The sequence below is a fragment of the Molothrus ater genome, chromosome 12 (genome assembly GCF_012460135.2).
Source record: "Molothrus ater isolate BHLD 08-10-18 breed brown headed cowbird chromosome 12, BPBGC_Mater_1.1, whole genome shotgun sequence".
Taxonomy (NCBI): Eukaryota; Metazoa; Chordata; class Aves; order Passeriformes; family Icteridae; genus Molothrus; species Molothrus ater.
The window spans coordinates 20823697-20849563 of record NC_050489.2 but is presented as its reverse complement, the minus strand read 5'-3'; the positions used below and the strand labels follow the sequence as shown (position 1 = coordinate 20849563).

The 25867-nt window shown below is 55.8% G+C and overlaps 1 protein-coding gene across 1 annotated transcript in view; it reads right to left on the bottom strand.

Annotated features, from left to right (window-relative positions):
• Positions 1–23786, bottom strand: part of ZFHX3 (zinc finger homeobox 3) — a 130385-nt gene extending 106599 nt beyond the window's left edge. Inside the window, exon 1 of the mRNA XM_036390195.2 lies at positions 23513–23786. The gene's annotated coding sequence lies outside the window, so the exon portion shown is untranslated. The remainder of the gene's footprint in view (positions 1–23512) is intronic.
• Between the last annotated feature and the right edge of the window lie 2081 nt (positions 23787–25867).

Below are 25867 nucleotides of genomic sequence, written 5' to 3'. Positions count from 1 at the left end.
TGACACTACAAACTCTGCTGGGCTGCCCCAGCCTCACCTCCCTGCATACCTGCTCACTGTTCACACTGGTACCTGCCACCACACGCTCCTGTACAGCTACAGAGCAGCATGTGTGAGCACAAGCCTTCTAAATTTAGCCCTGCTTCTTCCTGCTCCCACCTCTCCTTCCACAGCACAGGAATAATGGTGGCAATCTCTTCTGGCAGCAAGCAGAACTAAAAGGATTAATCTGCTACATCTCTGTAAAAGTACTCCAGTAATTAAGAGGAGCAACTGCTGAACAAGATTAGCAATAGACTAGAACAACACAGAATAAGCAACAGGGACCTCTACAAAAGCACGTGCCGAGGCGTCACACCTGCCATCCCAGCATCCCAACAGAAATGCTGCTGCTCACCCTCACTGAGGCTCACAGGCACTGCATGCACACACGTCCTGCTCCCTCTGCTGCCCTCCATCACAGCCACTGCTGCCCCTGCTTACACTCTCACCAAATCTACCTCTGCATTGTTTTTGCCACAGTTTTTGAAGTGTCTGAAGAAAGCCAGTATTGCCCAAACATGGAGTGATTGGGTCCCCAGACACCTCTGGGTGGGCTCCCAGCCACACCAAGTGCCAGCTCTGCTTACAGCTCCGCACAGAGCAGGGAGCTCTGGGACAGGCACCCGCTGCTTGCTCCGGCTCTGGGGACAGAGGGGAACACCTGCACTGGGACGAGAGCCTGGCCAGGCAGGGGGACAGCACAGGGTGCCCAGAGCAGCCTGGCCTGCCCCAGAAGGGCCATTCCCAGCCTGGTAGGCTGGCACCTGCAGCTGCCCCCAAGGCCACCTGCCCCTGCCAAGGGCCACCTGTGCCGCAGGGCAGGCTCTGCCAGGAGCCTGCAGACACTGTGACACTCTCCTCAGAGAGCTGCAGCACAGCCAGCACCCACTGCTTTAGGCTGGCTCCCTCCTCTGCCCACGCTCTGCAGAGCCCTGACACTACACACTGGCTACAGCAACCTGCCAGCGACACAGGTAGGGGAAACAGGACCTGCAACATGACCTAAATCCTGCTGCAAAACCAAGAGGCACTCCAAGCACCTCCCTCACGCAGCACACTTGCTTTCTTTCCTTTTAGATTTAGGACACAGGTTTTCTAACCCTCCCTGGTGGTTCAGGCACACAAGGGAACTGTGAAGGGAATGGTGACCAAAAGGCAGCCCCACAGCTAACAGAGAATGTGTAAAATTGTTTGCCAGGCAACGAAGCAAAACAGGAAGAGCTGCACTTAAAAACCAGGAGGAGTTTTACTGCCCCAGCGCACTGGGGCTGACAAGACCATCCACTCGAGTCTACAGCTCCTCAGGCCTCCTGCAGTCCTCCAGCACCAGCACCTGATGCTCCTTGCTGGGCACATCACCAGGACACAGGTTCCCAGTGTTCTGCTTCCCACCTCCAGCCATCCCATTTCAGTATCAGCTCTGTTCTCATCCCATCCTCAGTCCTTCATGGCTTAGTTCCCATTTTAGGGAGTTCAGCCTCAAAGAAATATCCTGGATGTTATTCCTCTTGAAAGTATTTGGCAGCAGATGATCTCAAGTTTTTCTTGAAAGGTGTGTGTATGTCAGAAAGGCCATCAGGCTTAGCTGTGCTTGTCCCAGGAAAACAGACAAACGGGACAGAAGGAATCCAGCTGCTGCAGTCCACAGGTCCCAGGCAGTCTGGGCACCCACATTTCTGCTTCTTCACTGAATACCTGAATAAAGCTCATGCCACGTGAGACCAGCTCTCCACAGAGCTGGTGCCCACCTGCCCGTCCCCTCGGAGCTGCAGGGGCAGCCGCCAGCCCCTGGAGGTGCCTTTGGAGCAGCCTCAGCGCCGCCACACCTGCAGCTCCAGGCCAGGAGGGCGCAGGTGTGAGGGGAGCCCAGCAGTGCCCGAGCAGGAGCTGTACCTCTGGGACTGCATTCGGTGTCAAGTGTCAGCACGTAAATTGCTATTGGCTTCTCAATAAGCAGCAGCAGTGAGCTAAGTGTTTCCCTGTGTCGTGCAGGCTCTCTCTGACTCAATACAGCAGTATTGACAGCACAATCACAGGGTAATCCAGGCCCCACTAATATCTCAGCACCTCCTCATTGAAAATACACTTTCTACTTGGACAACAGCCCATTAGCACAGGCTCCATCACCAGCGTCCCCCCAGCCCACCAGGACACGCAGCAGCACGGCCTCCTGACACTTCCTGGGGCACAGCCTAGGGCACCACAGAAAAGGGCTCTTTGCCATGAGAAATCACCAATGGAAAAAGGATGAAAGCTAATCAGAAAGTCTTTATGGCTCAAGTCTCTGTAGATTCTGGAAAAAATTGCTATTTCCTTGCTAGACAAGAGAAGTTCATTCAGGGAATTAACTCTGTTCTTGCCCCTGACCCTCTGCCTGTCATCCGTCCTCACTATTGTATCTCTAAACCTTGCCCACACCTTCCTCCAGGCAGCAGTTTATCCTTTCATTCATGGAAAACAAGAGACCTGCACCTGCATAGCATGAAAACCTACACTGTACTCCCTACTGCAGGGCAGTAGGGACCTAAATTCTACTTCTTCTACTGCAGGGCATGGATGCTGTGGAGGATCCTTAATACTCCCTCTGGCATTTGGAGAAGAGAGAGCTTTGCTCATCTGCAGTTACCTCGTGTTACCAGCCACTTCCAGACAAGATCAGGAAGCAAAAAACGTTAAAAGCTGGAGGGGCCTGGTGGGTCCCATGGGCTGGACCGAGCACCTGGTGACTCCCCAGGCTGTCCCTGCGGAGTGGCCTGGCTGTGTCAGCCCCGGTCCCGGCCCCATCCCTGGTCCCAGCCCCAGCCTCATCCCCAGTCCTGGTCCCATCCCTGGTCCCAGCCCCAGCCTCATCCCCAGTCCTGGTCCCAGCCCCGGTCCCAGCCCCAGCCCCAGCTCCGCTCCCATCCCTGGTCCCAGCCCCAGCCTCATCCCCAGTCCTGGTCCCAGCCCCAGCCCCAGCCCCAGCTCCGCTCCCATCCCTGGTCCCAGCCCCGCTCCCAGCCCAGCCGAGCACGCGGCTCCACGCTGCCCACACTCACCAGCTGCACTCATCTGGAAAGCTGCTGCCCCACCACACACAGCACACAAACAGGCTGATCCACTCATCCGGCTTTAACCTACTCTGGTAACACTCCCAGCAGAGCCAGGAGCACAGACACCTCCAGGAGGGCAGCACACACCGTGCCCAAGGCCTCCTCCTGCCCCACACAGCTTCCTGAAGACCATCCACAATGATTTCACTGCCACTGGGGCCATGGAAAAATGGTCAATCTAAGGAAAACCAGGAAACTAAGGATGCCTTTTACAACCACAGCCCAACATGGCTGGCACAATGCCAGGTCTCTAACCAACACAACTCCATCATGTCCCAGGCTGACACGGAGCAATCTCCCCCCTCACCAGGGATGTGACAGCATCGAGTCACTGGAGGAGAGCAGATAAACGAGATGGGAAGCACTTCCAGGAGCAATGCCTGCTGCCCCTGTGCCCAGGAGGCCCAGGGCCACGCTCTCCCACTGGACAAGGCATGCTGCAGAGAGCTGAGCACAGGTGCTTGAAAGAGAAGCCCTGTGGCATGCCCACGCCAGTGTGCCATTGCTGGAACCTCACAGGCAGGGTCAGGAGCTTCTGGGGAGACAGGGAAGATGATTTGGTCTGGAGGCAGATGAGGAGCAGACCCCTAGTTAGGAAGAGGTTAACACTGCTCCTGCCTGCAATCTGATAAATGGTCTGCAGAAAGCAGGTTCTCTCACTTTGAGATATGATGTCACTAACCTTTATTGATCCACAATCAGAGAACTTTGCTTATCTCTCTCCTGTGATATGCCCTCCTGTACTCAACTAGTGTTTAATACACTGCTGGGCATCTGGCACTCACTGCAGCTCCCAGCACAGCTCTGCTGGCCCAGCAGGGACAGTGTCTGTCAGGCTGTGCTGTCAGTTATGGCCCAGCCAGCTCAAGGCAGGAGTGCAGCCCTCCCACACCCCAGGAACCCTGTTCCAGAGGGATTACACACCTGCACTGCAACAGCTGGGGAGAAGAGGGGGCCAACAGCAGCCCATGGCCCACCACGGTCTGACAGCCTGGTGCACAAACACCACTCTGTGCCCCAGGTGAGCACGTGCCCTCTGGAGTTACTCCTGTGGGACTGTCTATCTTAACACAACTTTTACTATTTTACAGAAACAACACTTTACTTTTAGCCTCAACTTCCTTTCTAATAGTTGAGGTGAAACATGGAGTTAGGTGACTAATACAGGAACTATCAATGAGCCACAGCCTCTGACATGGCAGCCAAGTGCTATAAACTGAATGCCCCAAATCCAGTGGGGCTTGCTTCCCATACACCAGTGACACCTGAAAACACTGAACAGCCAGGTAGCAAAATCTGCAAACAGTTACATCAGTCACATGCAGAGATGACTGGAGAGGAGCCTCACGTGCTGGTTTTCTGCTAGATAACACACAAAGGAGCTGCCTGTGAGCCTGCCTTACATCACCACAACCACAGCAATACTCTGTGCTCACACTGCAGGGCAGCTCTCACTCACCTCTGAAACCAGGAGCTCACAGGCTCAGCCAAACTGGAGGTAAGAGGTGCAGTACAACACCTCAATGTTTGCTTTGAGGTTTATGTGAGAATTTGTCTTGTAAAGCTTTGGAAAAGACAGAGTAATAAGTTTTCTAACACATATATAAAATAGCTGTGACCTATTTTACTCACTATCCACCCTAAAAAACACATTCCTGTATCACTGCAGGCCAAGTTTTAGGGTAGGAGTTAAATTTTTTCCCTGTTAGCTACAGGTGATGAAGCACGGGCACAGGGTCCCTAATCCCCAAAGCAAGATCCCAAGGAGAACCACCACGGTCTCAGCAACATCCCTCTTGGTACAGTGAGAGCCCCCTTTGAGTCTGTGCTCCTGTAACTATAATTACACTGCTCTGCAGACAGGTCACAGGAGAAAATTAAGAAGAATTTGTCCACTTTGCAAAGGTCAAATTACTACACGTTACTGTTCTGATCCAGTCTAGTGATTCTTACAGTTTCAGACATGCACCAAACTTTCTTTTTTTAATTAAAGGTCTATTGAAACATGTGCTTGTCAAAATAGTAAATTACAGCCTTCTCCAATTTGTGAAAATAAATTAGGGAACACTGTCTGAATGCCAGCCTTGGTAGAGAGCACAAAAAATCCCAAACTTAGATTTCCTGCAAGTTGAGAGACATTTGAATTAGAGGTTTTAGACTGTAAGCCATTAATACTCCTGCTCATTCATTAAGTTCACACATCGAACACTAAATATTTCAGGATGCAAAGGAGAAACACACGGGCCAGTGGCCGAGTCACCTCTGTCTCTGACAGCTGAGAGAAATCATCACTGACCCACCAGAAAGAGCTCTGGCCGATCCCAATCCAAAAGGCAAACCTGGGCAGGCATGGAGGTGCTGCTGACGGATGGGTTTCACCCTGGTGCTGCTGAGTGCAGGGCAGTATTTATGACAGAACTCACCCTGGGTGACACCCTGCTCCATAGAGAGCTGTGGGCAGCAGCTCCAGCCCTGGCCAACAGAAATGGGTGCAAAAACAACCTGAACCCCTGACCAAACACGTTCTCCAGCTAAAAGGAGTGAGGAATTATCTGCCATCCAAAATTTCACAAACCCCTTATCCAGCTTTGGACTGTGGGACTCCTACCTGTGGCTGGGAGGGTACAAAAGGCCCCAAGGAAACCCTGGAAACTAATCTGGAAACAGTAGAAAATATCTGGTAGCCAGTAGAAAAGTCTTGTTCCAACCTGCCCTTGCCTTGGGCATCAGCAAGCGTGAACAGGAGTCAAGTGTCTCAATACAGTAAGGCCTGAGTCACTTGTTAACAGCATCTTTCTGAGGATCTGGTCCACACAGGATTTCCCTCAGCTCTGCCAGCCAGGGAGGCAACCTGCACAGCTGCTCCCCCTTCAGCTGCCCACCACTGCCAGGCCTGCACCAGGAGCTACCACAAATCTAAAGACATCATTCGGGCTGCTCAGACATTTCCTCCATGAAAAAGCTTTCAGTGTAAATATATCCTGCTGCAGCTCAGCATCTCCACTCCATTACAGATCACGAGACTCAGCAATTCCCTGCCAAAACAGTAGACTTGGAATAGTTACAATTTTTAATGTACAGTCTATACGATAACTTCACAACATCAGGGAAAATGCAGCTCAGTGCAGCCAGCAAGAAGTGGCCAGAGAAATTTGCTGGAGGATGCAGCTTTTAGATACAAGCATGTTCCAGGGCAGTCTGGAAGAGCTGTCTCAGACCAGTCCCAGCTACAGATTCCAACAAGGTATTTCTGGAAAGTGGATCTGCCCATAGCAGGCACTGCTGATGCTGGGCAGAACAGACATCAGAGTGCTCTGCACAAGCTTAGGACAGAAAAATGATAACACTATAGGCCCATCTTCTACCTGGCAGCAGTTTTAGATGACAAGAACCTTCACTTCACTGGATTTAATGAAATTAATGGGTTTTTAAATCCTTTCACCACAGTTATTGTTGTCACCACCTCCAAGACCTGGGTCCTCTGTTCTAGAGCAGTCTGGATGGGAATTCCCAGAAACATCCCTCCTGCCAGCCCTGTAAATCCAGGCAGGTGCACAGCTTTCCCCCAGTAGAAGCCTGGACCCAAGGGGCCAACAGAAACCCCTCAGGTGAGCACCCCTCTCCACACAGGGACCGCCAAACCTTGCATCTCACCATGCTCAGGAGGCCTGGGCTGGGACCCAAGGGGCAGAGGAGAAAGGGGAGGGTGGCTGCTGCTTCTCTTTATTTAAAAGGTGCTGCTGGAGGTAGAAACACATGAAAGTCCATGTAGGACAAGGGAAGGAATTATCCCTCCCATTGATTTTCGCTCTGGGGTATTAGAAAGAACACAGCATTTATCTGGAGATTTCTTCCCAAAGCTAGCTATGGACTTTCAAACGTAAATGAGACTTGAAAGGGGCTTATCTGGCAAGAATCCACTGAAACTTCACAGGGGAGGGGGTGTGGGAGGGAAATAGGGGGGCCATGTGAGCCTGGCAGGGGCTCTCTGATCCGTGGCCTCTCTGGGTCCTGGCCTCAACCCAGCAGCCAAGGGGCAGAGCCCAGGGCAGGCAGCAGGGTTCCCTGCATCCACATCCTCCAGCAAGCATCCCTTCCTCAGAGTCCCTTCTGCAGGAGCACAGCCCCAGTGGCATCGAGCACAGGGAGGGCACGGGGCTGGGGCAGCTCCCTGGCTGGCACAGCCCAGGGACCCAGGCTCACTGCCCCTCGGAGCTGCCTCCATCCTCCAGAGCCAGGGCAGTGCCCAGGAGCTGTGGAGGCTCAGCCCTGACCTGAGCGATGCCTCCATCCTCCAGAGCCAGGGCGGTGCCCAGGAGCTGTGGGAGGCTCAGCCCTGACCGGAGCGATGCCTTCTGCAGCATCCCCAAGGGTACCCACCTCAGGGCCACCCTCACTGCCCCTCGGAGCTGCCTCCATCCTCCAGAGCCAGGGCGGTGCCCAGGAGCTGTGGGAGGCTCAGCCCTGACCTGAGCGATGCCTTCTGTAGCATCCCCAAGGGCTCAGCGCTGACCGGAGCGATGCCTTCTGCAGCATCCCCAAGGGCTCAGCCCTGACCGGAGCGATGCCTTCTGCAGCATCCCCAAGGGCTCAGCCCTGACCGGAGCGATGCCTTCTGCAGCATCCCCAAGGGTACCCACCGCAGGGCCGCCCCCAGGGCACAGCCCCTGGCCCATGCAGGCCCTGCCACGGCCCCACTCGCTGGGAACAGCCTCGGCAGGCTCATCTCCCGTGGCTGGCTTTCCCAGGTAGCTGGGAGGGTGTAATTGGCGAGGCAGGAGATTAGAAATATCGGCAGCCTCTAAGTAAGACTTTAATTTACTGGCAGATCAATAGCGCTAGGGTTATATTGGCAAAGTGTCTACAACTCTATTGACTCACGCAATTCCTCTTATCAATTTATCAGAAATCTGGAAGCCAGAAGATATTGTTTGAAGAAAAAAGGCAGCAGGAGTTTGAACACTTAGCATGGGCTGCCCAATCAGGCACTCAGCACTAAGCGTTTTACAGCAGATGTATCAGCCGCAAAGGAGGCCAATATGATATGATTAAGAGCTAACTTGCTTCCTCACATGCCACACAGCCTTTTTAAGCTGCTTCTCACCTCAGACCTTTGCACTGAGACAGTCACTATAACAGACACGTCCCACCAGCCCAAAATGGAACTAGAAAAATTCCTATTTCACTCTGCAAGATCCTAAATTCAACCCCCTCCTGCCTGGACCCTACCCAGGCTCACCTGGGTTTCCTATAAAGTCTCAGCTTTATGGAATTAAAAAAACCCACTAGAGCATCAGGAAATCTGTTCAGAAGGATAGCAGAAAAATCTCCATTTCTATACTTCCTCAGAAAAATCCAGCATGGCAGCAGAAAAGGTCTGCAGTGCCACATTCCTTTGCCTCGCAGGGTGTGAAATGGAAAAACAAAAGGAGGGAAAAAAACCATCTCCCAGATCTAAAAATCCAACGATGACAAACACTGCCAGGTATGAGAAGCCTTTCTTCACCTCAGAGCGGCGTTGGAACAGGAAACCAAAATTAAATACTCCAAACCCTCTCTCTTCCCTTAGTCCTCAGATGACTGGGGAACACACAGCAATCTGGGCTCTGGGACCGGGAAATGCCTCTTGACCAGTGAGCTTCCAGTGAACTCCTGGGAACTCCCCTTGCCAGGATGGGGAGCTCCATGCTAATGGCTACATCCTCTCTTCCAGATGGATGCAGTGCTGCACAAGCTGCCATTCCACCTGAATTCACTCCTCCACCTCCTGCCACTGAGCACCAATGCTCCAAAAATGACTAAGGTGAGGACAAGTATCAAGCCAGGGGCAAAGAGTCTCTGGTTTCCAGGTGGAACTTGCCAGTCCCTGGCCTCAGGCTGGGGGCTGTCACCCCTGCTACTGAGAAGCCACAGCCCTGCCTTCCAGGGGGAAAACAAAGGTTTAAAACTAAACACAAGTTCTGATGCAATAACTGTGAAAAAGCCTTGGCTGGAGGGCAGAAAGAGGCAGGGTGGGACCAGCACAACTGCCTGGGCCCCTGGCATGGCCAAGGGGAAGGCCAGAAGCCACGGCCCGGGCACCACCACAGCCCCCTGGACCAGCAGGGGTGCCCAGGGTCTCCTTGCTGCCCACCCCACCTGCCCCACAGCACCACAGGCAATCCCTACAACCCGTGGCTTGGGCAGCTCTGGCAGACCCAAACACCTGTGGGGCCCACAGAAAATCAGATGGAATGAAAGATTAAAATGAGTAAAATCCTTGAGCCCAAACAAGGACACAAAGATACCGTTCTTGGGAGGGGAAGAAATGCCTGCCTTCTCTATCAAAGCAAAGAACCAACACCCAGCTGGTGCTGAAGGCCAGCAATTCCCACTCCATCACTGCCATGTCCAGATCACCAGAGCCACCCTTGGAGCCTCTGTTCTGGAAGGAATCATCCATCCCATGGCATTTAAGGTGCTCAATCCCAACATTAGAAAGCAAACACTTGGCATGTCCAGGACAAACGGAGCTGGCTTGGTTCTGCTCATCCACAAAGCAACTACCAGAGGCGGGGAGCAAACACCCATCTGGACACCCAGAGCATCAGCTCCAGCAACCACCTCAACCCTCAGACACCTTTGTCCTGAGGCCCACCAGGGTCTGCAGCCAATTCATGCAACTGGGTGTGAACTCCCCTAAGAACACCCGGCACAGCTGAGACCACCGAAACGGGGAGAATAAAGACCTTTAGCTTAAGCTCCAGGAAGCAAAGAGAAAAAACACTAATTAACTCAGCAGCAAGTTGTTAGTATTTGCATACAAATGCAGCCACAAATCAGGACAAACAAGGCAGGACAAGGCAGGCCCGTTAGTACACAGGGATCCAGCCCAGCTCCTGTGGGTCACCAGCTGCTCCGGGGGGCACAGGGAGCCAGCCCTCATCTCCACCAACGCTCCTACAACCAGCAGCAACAGAAGCCACAGGGGTAAGGTTTCCTTCCACATAAAACAAAGGACTGGGATGAATTCTTCAATCCCAGTCAAGAGTAAAGGAAGAGCTGCTGGAGAAAAGCTGAAATGGAAGCTCCTCACTGGGACATCTGTGCTGCTCCTCACCTGGGATGAGGGCAGAGCAGGCTTCCTGCCACAGTAGCCATGCAGGGATGGACAGACTCACATTACAAAGAACAAATCACACCTGATGGAGCAAAAGAATGTGCCCAAAAGCCTGAAACAAATGACCTGAGCAGAACAAAATCCAGCTACTGCAGCAGTTCAGCAAGTTTAGCCTTCCAAAAGGCACTACAGCAGTAAGCTTTATCACACATTTCACCTGATCGTGCCTCCTTGCCCGGCAGAGGCTGCAGGTGTGCTTGGCAGCGAGCCTCCCAGCTCGGGCCCTCCCTGGGCACTGAGGGACTCAGAGCTCCCTTCGTTTGCACACTTTGCATTTGCCTAATCAGTCACTTATTACTGCTGAGGGCTCAGTATTACACAAAATTCACTATTTTTCCTCTCCCAAAAAGACAAAACCTGCAATTCCAACTGTTTGGGGTTTTGCTTAATTACGTGTTCCTCCCTCCCAGTCCCCTCAGCTGGGATCTCAGGATTTAAAAGAAAACTCCAGCAACTACCAGATCACATCAAGCTGCAACAAAAAGAAATCTGATTTCTAATTTTAAATAGGAAACTCTCACTGGCAAGATCCCAAGAACCCTTCCACGGTGACTTTTATCAACGGCAGGTTTGTCATGACTGCAGCTCCGAGCACAGACCATGGGCTCAGGCAGAGAGCAAAGCAGCACAGCCTGGCGCTGCCGTGGGGCACGGGGAGCCCGTGGGGTACACAGAGCCCCCGTGGGGCACTTGGGGAGCCCATGGGAGGCACTCGGAGCCCCCGTGGGGCACTCGGGGAGCCCATGGGAGGCACTCGGAGCCCCCGTGGGGCACTCGGGGAGCCCATGGGAGGCACTCGGAGCCCCCGTGGGGCATTCGGGGAGCCCATGGGAGGCACTCGGGGAGCCCGTGGGGTACACAGAGCCCCCGTGGGGCACTCGGGGAGCCCATGGGAGGCACTCAGAGCCCGTGGGAAGCACAGCTCCCAGCAGCACTGGCCAGCAGCAGCTCTGTACCTGCAGCCAGCAGACACAGCCGGGGCTCGGTGTGCCCGCAGTGTGACACATCCAACAGGAGCCAGGCCCGAGCTGGCAGGCAGGACCCACGGAGCAGCTTCCCACCACAACACACAACTGAATTGAACCTGAACCGAAGGAGCATTACAGTAGAATTATTCTACACAAGATTGTTTTACTCCTAAATGCAGTTTCAGAACAGACATTATTGAAGAAATCACAGCAGCTATAACAGCTATTCCCATGCTCAGGTCCTGCAGCATCCAATTTAGAAACCATCCTTCTGGCTTTTGAGTGTGTTTGCAGGAGAAATCACTTCTGCTTGTCCTCACCTGGGAACCAGTTAAGATCACATTGTCACTCTGGGGTATGATATTTTGCTTTACTAATGACTTCACAGAGAACAAACCATTAAGAAATTATCAGTCTATGGAAACAATCAGAATCTGGAGGTGTTGCACAGGAATCACTCTGTAATGACCAGGAAAAGGGCCACCACTGTGCTGGTGCTGGAATGTGGATGGGCACACAGACCTCAGCGTAGAGTCTAAACACAACTGACGTACAAACTCACAGAGAACACTACACATACCCAGCTGAGACCCAGGAGCACATCCAGACCCAGCACAGCCCACACCAGGGCAGGGCACAGCGTGTGCCCAGCCACCCTGCCCTCTGCCAGTGCAGCCTCTGCCACCAGCTACATCCCAGAACTCTGAAAAGCAGGAAAGACACAAAAGAGACTCCTGGGACATGAGATTGGGCCATTGCTTAAATAAAACCAAAATCTGTTTCAAAAATTGCAGCAAATATTTGGTTTGGAGCGACAAAGAGCGCTGGACAGTGGAGGAGGGAGCTACCCTGGGAGGAGAAGGAGCTACCTGGGGCAGGTATGGACCCCTCAGAGAACAGGATCCAGACCCTTCAAACAAACACTGGGCAGTGCTGCTGCAGAGACACCAGGTGGGGGGAGCAAACAGATTGCATGTTTATTGAAGCAGGTGAAACTCCAAACAGAAGCCGTGCAGGCTGCCAGCTCCAGGTGCTGGCTACGCACGGACACAGGAACGCAGCGGGGCGCGGAGCCCGCAGCTGGAGCAGGGCCGGGGCAGAGCCCGGCACCGGGGCCGGCTGGAGCAGGGCCGGGGCAGAACCCGGCACTGGGGCCCAGCTGCCAGCAGGGCCGGGGCAGAGCCCGGCACCGGGGCCTGGCTGGAGCAGGGCCGGGGCAGAGCCCGGCACCGGGCCCCGGCTGGAGCAGGGCCGGGGCAGAGCCCGGCACCGGGGCCCGGCTGCCAGCAGGGCCGGGGCAGAGCCCGGCACCGGGCCCGGCTGGAGCAGGGCCGGGGCAGAGCCCGGCACCGGGGCCCGGCTGGAGCAGGGCCGGGGCAGAGCCCGGCACCGGGGCCCGGCTGGAGCAGGGCCGGGGCAGAGCCCGGCACCGGGCCCGGCTGGAGCAGGGCCGGGGCAGAGCCCGGCACCGGGGCCCGGCTGGAGCAGGGCCGGGGCAGAGCCCGGCACCGGGCCCGGCTGGAGCAGGGCCGGGGCAGAGCCCGGCACCGGGCCCGGCTGGAGCAGGGCCGGGGCAGAGCCCGGCACCGGGGCCCGGCTGGAGCAGGGCCGGGGCAGAGCCCGGCACCGGGGCCCGGCTGGAGCAGGGCCGGGGCAGAGCCCGGCACCGGGGCCCGGCTGGAGCAGGGCCGGGGCAGAGCCCGGCACCGGGGCCCGGCTGGAGCAGGGCCGGGGCAGAGCCCGGCACCGGGCCCGGCTGGAGCAGGGCCGGGGCAGAGCCCGGCGCCGGGGCCCGGCTGGAGCAGGGCCAGGGCAGAGCCCGGCACCGGGCCCCGGCTGGCAGCAGGGCCGGGGCAGAGCCCGGCACCGGGCCCGGCTGCCAGCAGCCCCGGCTGCTCACCCACAGCAATTTCCACCAGCTCCCCACGCCAGAGCTCCCAAAAGGAGAAGGATGCTCAGAAGGAGCCAGGGCCCGTTGGGGACCAGCTCGTCCTTCCATGGCAGAAGGAGCTCATCCTTCAGCTAAGCCTAAGCCTCAGCTCAGTTTCCTTAGGTCAAAGGGCTGCACAGGGATCCTCTAAGTTTAACCATAGTGCATTCTTGAAAGGGTAAAATAGTAATACAGTAAAGATGACTAAAAGCAGTGCCTTCCTCCCAAGGACCCTACACCAAATGCACACTTATCCTTGCCCCACATGGGGACCAAGCTTTTGGCTGGGGCAGCAGCAGAGTGAGCCCTCCTCTGGGAATAGTCCTTAGTCCCACCTGCCTGTTCCCCTCTGCTCCAGCAAAGCCATTTCAACCTGTGTCACATAATTATTTCAAATTAAAGGGAAGCTGACAAAAAAACAACCAAAATTAAAAATATTTTGAGGAAGCTTTTTTCCCTCCATCCTTTAGCAGTTTTTCTAACCCAGGTCCCTTCCCTAAAATACTTCCCCGTGCCACTGCCCCAAAGCTCTGTGTCAGCAAAAGGAAAAAGCATCCGGGGCAAGGCGGGCCTTGGCAGCAGCATCAGTGTCACAGACAGATGGGACACCAGCCCCTGCAGCCTCTCTAGGACCTGCCTCAGCACCACTGAGCCCTCGCTGTGATTTACTTGCCAAGAGTCCCTACACACAGGTAAACAAGAGGAGTTCAGTGCAGGCTGCAAACACAGCAGTGTGAACCTGCTCGTGTGAACAGGACGTTCCTGTTTTGGTTTGAAATCCAAGTTGCTTTGGTACAGCTCATAACTGTTTCCAATTCAATTAAGCCAAACTAAAATAAACCCTCCTTGAACTGAAAATCATGTCCACGGGCATTCTAATGTGCAAGTAAATCCTTTGAAAAAATAATAATAAACCAATGCAAACTTTTCTAAGCAGGAAGAGTGCTGGTAAGCAGAAGGTATTTGTTCTGAAAACCTCTGAAACAGTCAGAATGAGGAGCCAAGCACAGTTTTCACCAGACACTTCTCAGAGCCCAACTGCACTGTTTACCTAAGACAGTTAAAAGGGTATCAGCAGCGTGAAATGCAGTCAGCTTCAAAGTCACAGTCTCGAGTCTCAAACATGCCACAGCAACCTCATTTTAGGCAAACACAGGCTCTATTTTTGTTAAGTGTTTCTCTTCCTCTGCTAAGCAAGAGGCTCATACAAGGAAGAAGGAACTTTAAAATATAAAACCAACCAAACAAAAAAACTTTCATACTGAAGACACCATGAGAACATTAAAGAACAACTCCTCTGTCCTTTCTCCCACAGTACTCACTGTAGCTATTTCTACTGAAAGAAGCTTTATTTTACCATTTTCTTCCCCTTTTGTAACAGATCTGCACACTAAGACTCTCAGTCCTTTTATTTCCAGTCACCAGAGAGTCAGGAGCCATCTCCGGGGCTCAGAACTGCCCTGGCCTCCTCATAGTGACCTGGACCATGGGGCTGACTTCAGCTCCCCATCCCCTCTGTGCTGGCCACGGGCAGCCAAGGGCATCACTTGGAACTGTTCAACATCCAGGTAATGCCATTAATAGAGACAGCTGAGTCTCAACACAAGTAAATTCAAGCAGCAGTTGAGAAATCACCCAGTGCTACTCCACAGTGCAGCTAGGCCCTCAACAAGACACAGACACAGCTTTTAATATCCCAAAGATCTGCACAGGGGAAAACTGTGACCAAAATACTCCTGCCCTCCACCTCCTGGCATGCTTCAATGGCAGCTGGAGCTTTTTTGGTTTCTCCACATTTTTCATTTTAAAATGCAGAAGACTCACTGAGCACCACTGAGCACCACCAGCAGTAAAATACCCATGTCTGTGCCCAACACCTCCCCACTCATTTCTCCAGCTGTAGGGAACTTCAGCTCTCCAGAGGACAGCCAGTGCTTCTCGAGGAAATCTCACCAAACACATCTCACTGACCATTGCTCCTTCATGGGCTTCGTACCCAGAAGCAAGAAGGGCCTGAGAAAAAGATTGCTGGGGGGATAAAAACCAGAATCCTGACATCCAGTTCCTGCCTAAAGTAAGCAGACATCCACACAGCCAGTGGCTACTTAGACTCAAGGAAGGAAACCTCCAGTCCCAAGAGAGCATCCCATCATCCCAGAGACACAAAGGGATGCTTAGAGGAGGAACATGGCTAGAGAAGTGGCTGGTTGGACACTTCCAGTTGCACTGCTAAGAGCTGGAGGACCATGCAGGGGGCTTCTGGCAAGTAGGGCTGCAGCCCTAGGCACAGCTGGGAGGTTTCAAGAGAAGAGCAACCAGTCATGCTGCTCCTTCGGTGAGGCTGACCCCAGCCACTGCTGTGCAGGACAGAGCTCAACCCTCCTCCTCCTCATGCATGGGCTCCAAGCAATCCCCCAGGCACTCCCAGAGCTTGGCTCTGTTGTTCACACATCTGCAGTTCCAGGTGAAACTGCTGCAAGCCTGCCATGAAGGCAGCTTTTCACACAGGGCTGCGCTGGCACCAGACCCACCACCTGGGTGAGTTCCAGCATCTCACGCAAACCTCCAGGACTTCCACGTCACCCAAAATAAAGAGGAAACAATGGAGAGGCTGGTTAAAATAAAGCAAGCAAGGAAATAATAAAATCTGTGGCAGCTCCTTCAGACAGGCACTGCTATTCACCAAGTAACTGCTCTGTGAAATAGCAGAGGGGCACATGGTGCTGACCACCCTCCCTAGGGCTGGCATCCCACACCAGCACACAGCTCAGGACAGGCTCCACGGTCAGCAAATGGCATGGGCTGGCAGCCATGCCCAGCTCACCACCTGCTCTGCCCTCTGCCAGCCAGGAGGGACTGCCACAAACCCACCCTGCCGGCCCTCCTGCAGCACTGCTGTGGGGCACTGTGTGCTTCTTGCCCACCATCCCCGCTCCTTGACCAGTAACACAACCAACCCAGCTCCACCACGCTGCTGCCTCCTCCAGCTGTGCTGCAGGCCCAGCGCCATGCCCATAGGAGCTCAGAACGTACACCTGCCTACACCTTCACATCTGCCTCTACTTGGACTCCCTAGGACCACAAACCCTAGCCAACATGACCAGCCCTCCACCCCAGTGCTCTGTGCTCCAGAAAGCACCAACACCAGGAGGAATGAGATGGTGTCTCAAAACAAGGACCAACCAGCTCCATTTCTCCAGTACCACAGCACAGGTCTCCAGCACAATGCCCTGCTGGGAGGTGCTGAGGTGCTCTGGACAATCCCTCTGCTCCACAGCTACCCCCAGCACAGCACCTACTCCCATTTAAAATTTAAGGATGCAACAATGCTCTGGAGATTTAAAACATGTTGTGATTTTTCACAATTAACTTCCACTTACAGTCCCTGCATGTGAACTACGCATCATCCCATTTCATCCTCCAGCTGAGGCAAACACTTGGTGTCTTGCCCAAAGTCAGCGTCAGAGCTGAAACGGATCTTTTGACTTCCAAACAAGCTCACGGTGTTAAGCTGCTTTTAACTGTCTCTATGGAAGATGAAAAACAGCAAGAAGAAAGGAACTGGGGAAGGAAGTATGTAAGACTAAAAGAGACAAAATTAACAGGAGAAAATTAAAGAGGAGAAATTTAGGCTTTGACATCTGAAGCAGCTGTGTAGGAGCACATGTCTGGGTGCTGCATACCGAGCTTCCAAAAGAAAGGCCAGAGCACCCATTCCTCAAAATGAGATGCGAAGGCACTGACTGCAGCACCCTGGGGACACGGTGAGCCCTGTCAGCCCCTGGGTCCCACTGGGCGCCTTCATCTCCAGTGCCTGGGCCCAACACTGCCCTGGGCACCTGCTGTCCCCCAGCCCAGCAGCACTGGGAGGGACGCCCTGCTGCTGGCCCTGCTGCTGCATGTAGCCCGGTGTGAGTGACAGTGAGCCCGCACCGTGCTGGCGGCCGGGGCGCCTCACTCCGACACCAACAAAGCACAAGGTTAATTTGAACCTCACAGCCCTGCTGCTGCGCGCTTGTGCCTCCTCCTCGCCCTCCCTCCCCGCTCTCCTTTCTGTGCAAAGCCTGACATCTACAGTTCTGTCTGGCACAGTCAGGGGCTGCGGTGGGAACCGTGCAAGGACACGGGGACACGGTGGCCGGCTGCCCTGCGCTCCCTGGCCTTCGCTCAGCCACACGGCACGGCACAAAGCAGCCTCAGCCCCATCGGGAGCCAAGACCGCCCGGCAGCACGGCTCCAGCGGCTATGAGCACACTGCCACAGCTCACCCGAGAGCAGCTCCCGCGCCGGCACTGACACCCAGCCCTGTCCAACACTGCACAGCCCAGGAACCACAGCCCGGCAGCATCGCCTCTGCAGCCATGGTGCGGGAGCCTCCTGCACCCAGAGCGCCTGCTCTGCTTTCCAGGTGTCCAAGGGGCTGGGCGCCAGCCTCTGCAACACCAGAGGTACAGCAGAAATGCACAAGCTGCTGTGCACAGCCTGAATCCAGAATACCTTCACACTGCAGGAGCAGGGCTGGTTTGCAGACTCTGCAGCTCTCAAACACCAAGTAGCTCCGTGCACTTCCCTTGCTCTGTCTCCTGAACCAACCTTCAGGCCTGCCGACATGTTTTTTCACCACATGGTACCTCAGCAAACACACCTTGCTTGGGCAGGGAGCCCCAGATTCTGCATCATCTCAAACAACGTGCACCTGACCGCGCTCGTCAGCCCAAACGACCTGCACCTGATGGCAGTCAGCGAGCTGTGCCTCCGCACCCTGCTCACCTCCCCCTTCCTCACTCAACTCCACTATAACAAGAAGACCCAAACCCTCTGAGCCCAGCACCAGACGTCACAGTCGCTCAGGAAGCCCAGCCCAGCAGGATCAAGCACGCCATCGCCATGTCACCATCAGCCATGCTGTTTGTGCGCCGAGCCCGCATCGAGCGCCGCTCTGTTTGCACAAGGCAGCGTGGAAGGAGGGTTAAGCCCCCTGCCACCCAACTAACCCAACCAGCCATTTCAGAGCCAGGCTGCCACCAGCCAGGAAAGCGCAGCTGGAAGCCCCAGGTGAGCCCAAGGCAGAACACAGGGTACGCTGCTGTTGGGACCTGAGGGTTTGGAAATAGCTCCCATCTTCCCTGGGCAGGGACACGATGCTTCAGCAGGCACGCTTGGGCCACGTAAATAAACACTGAGAGCTAACGTGTTACAGGCCCGGCAGTCTCCACTTTCCCAGACACCAGGGCAGGTGGAGGACAGGAGAAAACCTTTTAGCAGAGCTGCCAAGCACATTGTCTGCTCCAGCATTACTGCCAAGCCAAGGAACCTGCACAGCTCAGCCCTCACCAGACTGAATACCTGAAAGCCTGGTTACCACAAGGCCAGCATCCCCATGTTCAACAGTAACATGCACCACGCAGTTCAGACCACTGTGAAATGTTTGTTTTCCAGGGGGGAAAAAGAAAAATACTGCTGGTCCTCTTTGCCTTTTCATAGTGAGAGGCATGTTTGGCACTTGTGACATAATGAAATTACAATCAACAGCCCAGTGTCTCTCCAGGCAGCAAACTCAAGGGCAAAGCTGGGTGGCCGCAGCCTGCCAGCAGCACCCGCTATCCTCCCACTGTCCCTCCACCTCGGCAGTGCCTGGAACACGGTGGCAGCCACCACCAGCTGCGGCCTGTGTTGAGCTCCCTTCCTGACACCTTCAACCAAAAAATAATTTTGTGCGAGGACAAAGTAGGACTGTGCTCACAGCCACCCCTGGCACACGCACGATGCACACCTGGCGCTCGCAGCCCCACACACAGCCAGCGTTGCTGCGGCGACGAGCACCCACCTCCCGCACCGACAGATGGACACGTCTGTCCAGCACAGCCAACAAGGAAGCGCTGGAAGCTCTGGCTTCTTGCCGGCGCAGCGAGACCTCAGCAAGACCCGTAGCATCTCCGAGGGGAACGAGGAACGCAGGGGTGGCCGGGGCTGGTGGGATCTCCGGCCCAGCAGCAGGACCGCTGCCGGCAGCGAGGGAAGCCCGACTCATCCACCCTGTTTTGTTGTTTGTTTTTTTGTTTTAAACTAGCTGGAATTTATCTATTTCTCCAATCCCTGCCTACACACAAACCCAACCTCGGGAGCAAAGAAAAATGCCTGAATCGCAGATCAGAGACAAAGCAGAAGGCGAGCGGGCGGCCTGCTCCCGCTGCCCTCACCTCACCCCTCGGCGCGAGGCGGTTATATTTAGGTACCGCCACGGTCTGCGGTGCCGCGGCCCCCTCGGGCACGGCGCAGAATGCAGATTTTCCAGACAACAGACCACAACAGCTCCGTCAAAACCATTAGAGGCTGCGGCGCCCAGGCCTGCGCACAGATGTTTTGATTCCCACTCTCCTGCCACGACAGCCCTCGACAGCCCCATCGCTGCCGCCATGCGCTGGACACCCAGCCTGAATTTTGGCTGTCGAGCAGGGAGGGAGGAGAGAAGGGCAGCCCTGCTCCCCAGAGAGGAGCTCCTCTCTCTAGTCTCCCCCTGCATCTCCCCAGGGTTGGACAGCCTCCAGGGCTCCCAGTCGGCGTGGGGAATGACCCACCCTCAAGGAACAGGAGCAGCGGGGACAGCCCCCACAAGCACCTGCCGTGGCCCCGGGCCCTCTCCCAGGCTGAAGCCCCCACAGCCATCAGTCACAGGAGCCTGCAAGCAGCACAGGGGTCTGGCACATGCTGGGCCAGAGGGACCTGTCGTGACCCAGCTTTGGTCACAGCCCACTTCTCCTGCCAGCCGGACGCACCCACAGCTGCACGGCCCCCAAAGCAAAGCCACACAAAGGCCAAACCTTGGCCACGCTCTGATGGAGGGATGCAGGAGCTCTGAAATGCTCAGCCTCTCCCGAGCCTGTCCCTCCAGAATCGATCCCTGCAGCGCAAACACACCTCCAGCCCCGGCAGGGCCGGCGCCAGCACCCACAGAAGATGGTTGCCGAAAATTCTCCCACCGCAGACGAGAAAGCAACACCGGCAGAGAAACGCTCCCACGAGGGATCGACCCCCGCAGAACAAAACACGGCATGTGAATAAAGTTGATGTAAAAGCCCACTAGTCCTTTTTCTGCTTCTCCATGTAATATTTTTTTTATTATTATTACTGCTATTACTGTTATTTTGGAAAGCGGAAGGCGGTGTTAAGAGGGAGGCTGACGCAGCCAGCTGTGCGTCCATCAGTTTGGGATTCAGCGATTCCTGCTGAAGCCTTTCAACCGCTGGCCAGGCCCAAAGCAAATCTGCTGCTCCTGGCCTCTGGCACGACATCGACAGCACCCGGGGCGGGGGTCAACGCACAGAGATGAAAGAGGGACACACGCCTCTGCTTTTGTCAGAGCAGCCACCGCTGGGCCCAGTGTGACAGCGGCCACGACAAGGCCGGGCGATGGTGCCAGGCACACGGGGCCGCCCGCACCAGCCTGGCCTGCCAAGCAGCACCTTGGCTGGGTCCTGCAGGAACAAAAGGCAGCGGCAGGGTGGGAGGGAAGGTCCGGAGGCTCTGCAGCTGAGGAGGACCAGAGCTGCTGAGGCCGGCACCGCTGCGCGGGAGAGGGGCTGGAGCCAACTTCCTGCTGCCCTCTGCTCACAAAATGACCGCGTTAAAAAGAAAAGAGGAGGAGAAAAAAATACAAATACAGCAAAGCAACTTCTGGGGCCAGATGCAGAGTTTCGCTCCCCTCTAACGTGCCTTTTCTTTGCTTTTGTTCCAGTGGAAGACAGCCCGCGGAGCGGGACCGGTCAGGAGGCAGCTCAGGCAGCCGCACAGGGGAAAGGGGAAAGCCCTAGACCGGCGGCAGAGCAGAAGCCTGGCGAGCCCTGGGCCTGGCCGCAGGGCCGGCGCTCCATGGTGGTGAGGAGCCCGGCGTGACCCTGCTGTGGGGGCCCTGGGACGCCCCGCTGTCCCCCCTCCCGGCTGCTCCCCGGCCTCCGCTGCTGCGGCAGCCGAAAAGCCACGCTCCGTCTTCGCTCAGTGCCGGACCAGACAGTGCTCCCTAATGAGGGAGCATTACAATCAGCTTGTAATGCTGAATTTTTAATGCTGCCGAGGGCTCTGTTACATAATAAAGGGGGAAATGGGAGCAGAGGGCGGCCGGTGGGGCGGCCCGATCCCCCCGGCCACGCAGGTGGCGGCCCCGGCCCACCGGGCACCCCTCGCACCCCTGACCCGCCGCTTACCGCCAGCGCCGCAGGACAGGGCGCGCTCGACGCCCATCGGAGCTCCTGCCCTGCCGCGAGGGTTGCACAAACTTTCCTCAAGTGCGTGGAGGGGTGATGCCAAAACGCTGGCTCCGCACTCTGCCGCGGCTCGGCCGGGAAATGATTTAAAAGCAAAGTTCACGAGCATGTTAACGGCATGCTCTCGTATGTCCCCGCACACACGGGCTGCGCCGCGCCGCTCAGTAATACCCTAAGACTGTAAATCTATAACCACTGCAATGATTTAGTGATTAAAAACATGATAACATATTGTGTAACTGCAAACCACAGAATCCCTGCCAACTCTCCTCCGAGATACAGGAACAAAAATACAGAAAATGTGTTGCTCGCAGCGGTCTTCCTAAACTCGATGGAAAGATTTTAATAATAATGCAAAAAACCCCAAAAAAACAAACCCCAAAAACAAAAACCCAACCCAGACATTAGAAAAGGCTGGATATAAAGCAAGGGTAGAAAAAAAAAATATTTAAAAGATGGAATTTTAAATACGGATCTTGCTCTAACAAATTACAATCTAAACATGCCTCGCTTTTTTCTCTTTTTAAGTTTGTCGTAACTGGAATAACTGGTCTTGTGTGATGTCTTGCATATTCAAAGTGCTTTGTAATAGGATACGGAGACCAAACCTTATTTGCCTAAACTCAATGGGTTTTATTTTTTCCCCTCTCTCCCCCCCATTTCTTTTCCTTTTATTTTCCCTCCTCCCCCCCCCCTCTCCCCTAACAGGGGGAGGGTACAAGGTGGGGGGAGGCAAAAGGAAGCCGAGGGCTTTAAGCTGTAAGGAAAATACCTGAAAGGGGAAGCTGCAATCCGTATTACAGCGAGGAAAGCCAAATATTATACATATATTTTTAAAGGCAGCTATGGGAGTTTTGGCCTCTAAGCAGCCAACTTGACCCCATTTTCTCTATTCTCTTACTTCCTCCGTCGGAGGATTCCTGCACCTTCAGTTGTATTCGAACTCAATGTGACCCTAAGGAGGGAGTCACCGAGTCTCCAGAAAATTGCTCCATATTAAACAGGAGCAAGAAGAGGAGAAAGACAGCCGGCGCAGAGGGGACACGGTTGCGTTAGAGTCCAGGACATACCGAGAGCAGCCCCAAGCACAGCGGGAGAAAGAAACAGACCTTGCTCGGAATCAATTTTTGTTTGTTTGTTTTAAAAAGAAGGGGCGGGGGGGGGGGAGGGGGGGGGAAGGGAGAGAGGAACTGAATAATTAAAAAAAAAAAAAAAAAAAAAAAAAAGAAGACAAAGACACAAACGCAACCCAAATTATAAATAATTCACAGTCCGAATCCCGCGTGTGCGTGGCACCCACGCACGCCGTGCACGGCCGGGGCACACACATACACACACAGACACACACGCTCCCCTCGGAGGGTGCGAGCGGCAGCGGGAAGCCGAGCGCGGCGGGTCCCGGCGGGGACCGACAGGGACCCGCGTTTCACGTAGCGCGATAAGCGCCGGGCGATGCAGCCCCGAGTCATTAACCCCGGCCCCGAGCGGGCTCGGCCTGCGGTGCCACCCGCCCCCGCCGCGCTCCCGCACCGAGCCGCCCGCGGGGAACAAGAATCGCCGTTCCTGTGCGCGGCCAGGCCGTGCGGGCCGCGGGGCGCGGGGCTCCGCGGGGCCGGGCCCGCCGCCGCCGGGGCAGTTTTCGGCACTTTCTTCGCCCCTTTGTTTTCCGGCGCGTCCCCGGCGCGGAGCGGTCGCGGCCCGGCGGGGTCCCGGGGGGCGCGGGCTCCGCGCGAGGCCGGGCCCCCGCCGCCGGCCCCGCCGCGCACAAAGCGGCCGGGCGGGCGCCGCGCTCGCTGCGCGCCCCGCGGCCATGGCCGGCGGGCGGGGCGGGGGGGGGGTCCGCGGGCGCGTAGCGGCCCCCGCGGCGCCGGCACCTGCGCGTCCCCGGCGGCGGCGGCGGGGCTCCGGGACGGCGAGCGGCACAAAGTTTGCTGGGGGATCCGGGGCGGTGGGTGGGAGCGGACGGGAGGGGGGGCCGGACCAGCCCCATGCAAAGCAGCCCGGGCGCCCCGAGCAGGAGGAGCCCGAGCGGGGGACAGGGCAGAAAAGTTGCCACTTACGCGGTCGCTGCTCCGGCGGCGGCGGCGCTTTTAATCCCGGGCGGCGGCGCGGGGGCTACAGATCCCATGCAGGCTGCGGCGGCTGCGGCGGCAGGAGCGCGGGGCTCCGCGGAGGGGCCCGGGGCAGCAGCAGCGGGAGCCGGGGGCAGCAGCCGGAGCCGAGCGGGAGCCGCCGCCGCCGCCGCCGCTGCCCAGCAGCAGCATCGTTGTCGGGGAGTTTGCAGCCCCCCGGAGAGAGGGGGCCGCGGGCGGCGGCAGCAGCAGCGGCGGCGGCGGGTCGGGGCGGAGCGGCGGGCGCGGAGCGGAGCGGGCGGCGGGCGCGGAGCGGGCGGCGGGGCTGGCGGTCGCCGGAGCAGGAAGCGCCCGGACTCAGATCTGATGATTGGGAAGAAAAAAAACTCTTTGGATCTTTATTCTGCTAATTAGTTTCCTGCAAAAAATGGCTGATTAGTGCAGTGCGCATGTGCCTCATTACCCAGGCACGACGGGAAGGGCTAATTAGCCACCTTCTGGATCAATAAGATTCAGCCCAGGCGGCGGGGGAGGGAGCGAGCGCGCAGGAGCGGGCGGGGGGAGCGCGGCGGCGGCGGCGGCGCCGCACCGAAACTTGGGGCAAGCGGCCGGCCCCCAGCCCGCGGCGGGGGGGCCCGGCCCGGCCCCGCTCCGCGCCCCGCCGCGCTGCCCCGCGCAGCGCCCTGCCCGCGCAGCGCCCTGCCGGCCAGGGCAGGGGGCGCGGGGCCGGCCGGCGGCTCCGCACCGCTCCGCGCCGGCGGGACCTCCGCGGGGCCACCTGCCCCCGCGCCCCGGGCGGGGCCGCGCCGCCCCGCGCAGGGCACAGCCGGGGCGGGCCGACCCCCGCCGCCGCCGCCGAAGTTTCCCCGGGAGCCGCCGGGAAAGTTGCGTCCGGCAGCGATCGCAACTTTGCGCGCCGGCCCCGCCGCCGCCGCCCGCGGCATCCCCGCAGCATCCCCGCGGCGCGGCCCGGCCCCGTTCAAACTTGGCGGCCGCCGCTCCGAGCGGGCCGGCGGATCAATGCGGCCGCGGCCAGCCGCGCTGGGAGCCGGGCTACAGGTTTCACCAGCCATCGCTGGCAACAGCTTTGTCATTTTCTAAAAATAAGAAGCTAAAAGTTATTGTAGAAGAAGGGGCTTTTTTTGTCCCCCGCACAATGTGCCTTTTGTGAGTTTAATGCCATTCTGGGGCTCTCTATGGCCCCGGACAATGGGGAACTCCAGGAGGCGGCTGTGCCTCTGCCTTTTTTCTTTCTTGCTTTCTCTTTTCTTCCCCCCACCCCCCTCCTCTTTTTTCCCCCTTTTTTCTTTTTCTTTTTTTTTCTTTTTTTTTTTTCTTTTTTTTTTTTTTTTTTTAGGATGCAACATTCCTTCGGTCCCACCAGAACCTCTCCTTTGATTAAATAAATATTTCTCTAGCCTAACGGTAATGTTTTTCACTTTCTGCTCGGGTCCATGTCCGATTATTATTTAAAATTTTTATTTCCAGGAGCTTGTCCCTCCCCATTCCAGCCCTAGCGAGAAATGTAGATGATTGCTGGGAACGTGCGATTTGAATTTTAGGAGGAGGTGAACCAGTAAAGAACCTCTATCCAGGCTTCAGGAATATGTTTTTTTTCATGTTTCTGTAAGAGGCTATTTTTATTATTAGCAGAAATGCATCTAAATTAAATCATGTCTTGAAAATCTAAAGAAGCTTTTTTTTTTTTTCTTCTTTTTTGCTTTTTTTTAACCTTTTTTTCCCCCCTTTTTTAATTTTCATAATAACTCAAATAATTATCTTCACGGTTTGTTTCATAGCTCTGAACGAGGAATGCAGTTGCGGTCAGTTTTTCCATTTGGGAGAACCTTAATGTAGATGTATTTTATACTGCAAGGTAATAAACTGCATGTTTGTTAGTACCTATTATAATGAAATGTCTTGAGCTTTCCCTGTTTCTTAATGTGGGGGTTGACATTTGGAATTTTGACAAGTCCCTTTAATGGGATGGGGGTGAAGGAAGAGGACGGGTGATCAGGAATTTGCCTGTTCTGTTGATGCATTGCCGGAGGTGTCTGGCGGCTGGGAGAAAGTCGCAGGTTTTAAGACTCAGGGGTCGGTAGGTGCCACGGTTCTGGGGATGCTGTGCCTGCAGAGCTGCTGTGCCCAGTGACCCCGGCATGCTGTGTGTGAGTCCTGGTGCTCGGATTGACTCCAGAGGGGGACCAGTTTGCGTTTAAAAGCTGCCCTTAAAAATCTGTCACTCCCTGCTTGATACGTGTCTGCTTTTATGGAAGAATAATTGTTAACGTACTCATCTTTCAAAAAAAAAAAAAACAACAACAACAAAAAAAACCATCTCCC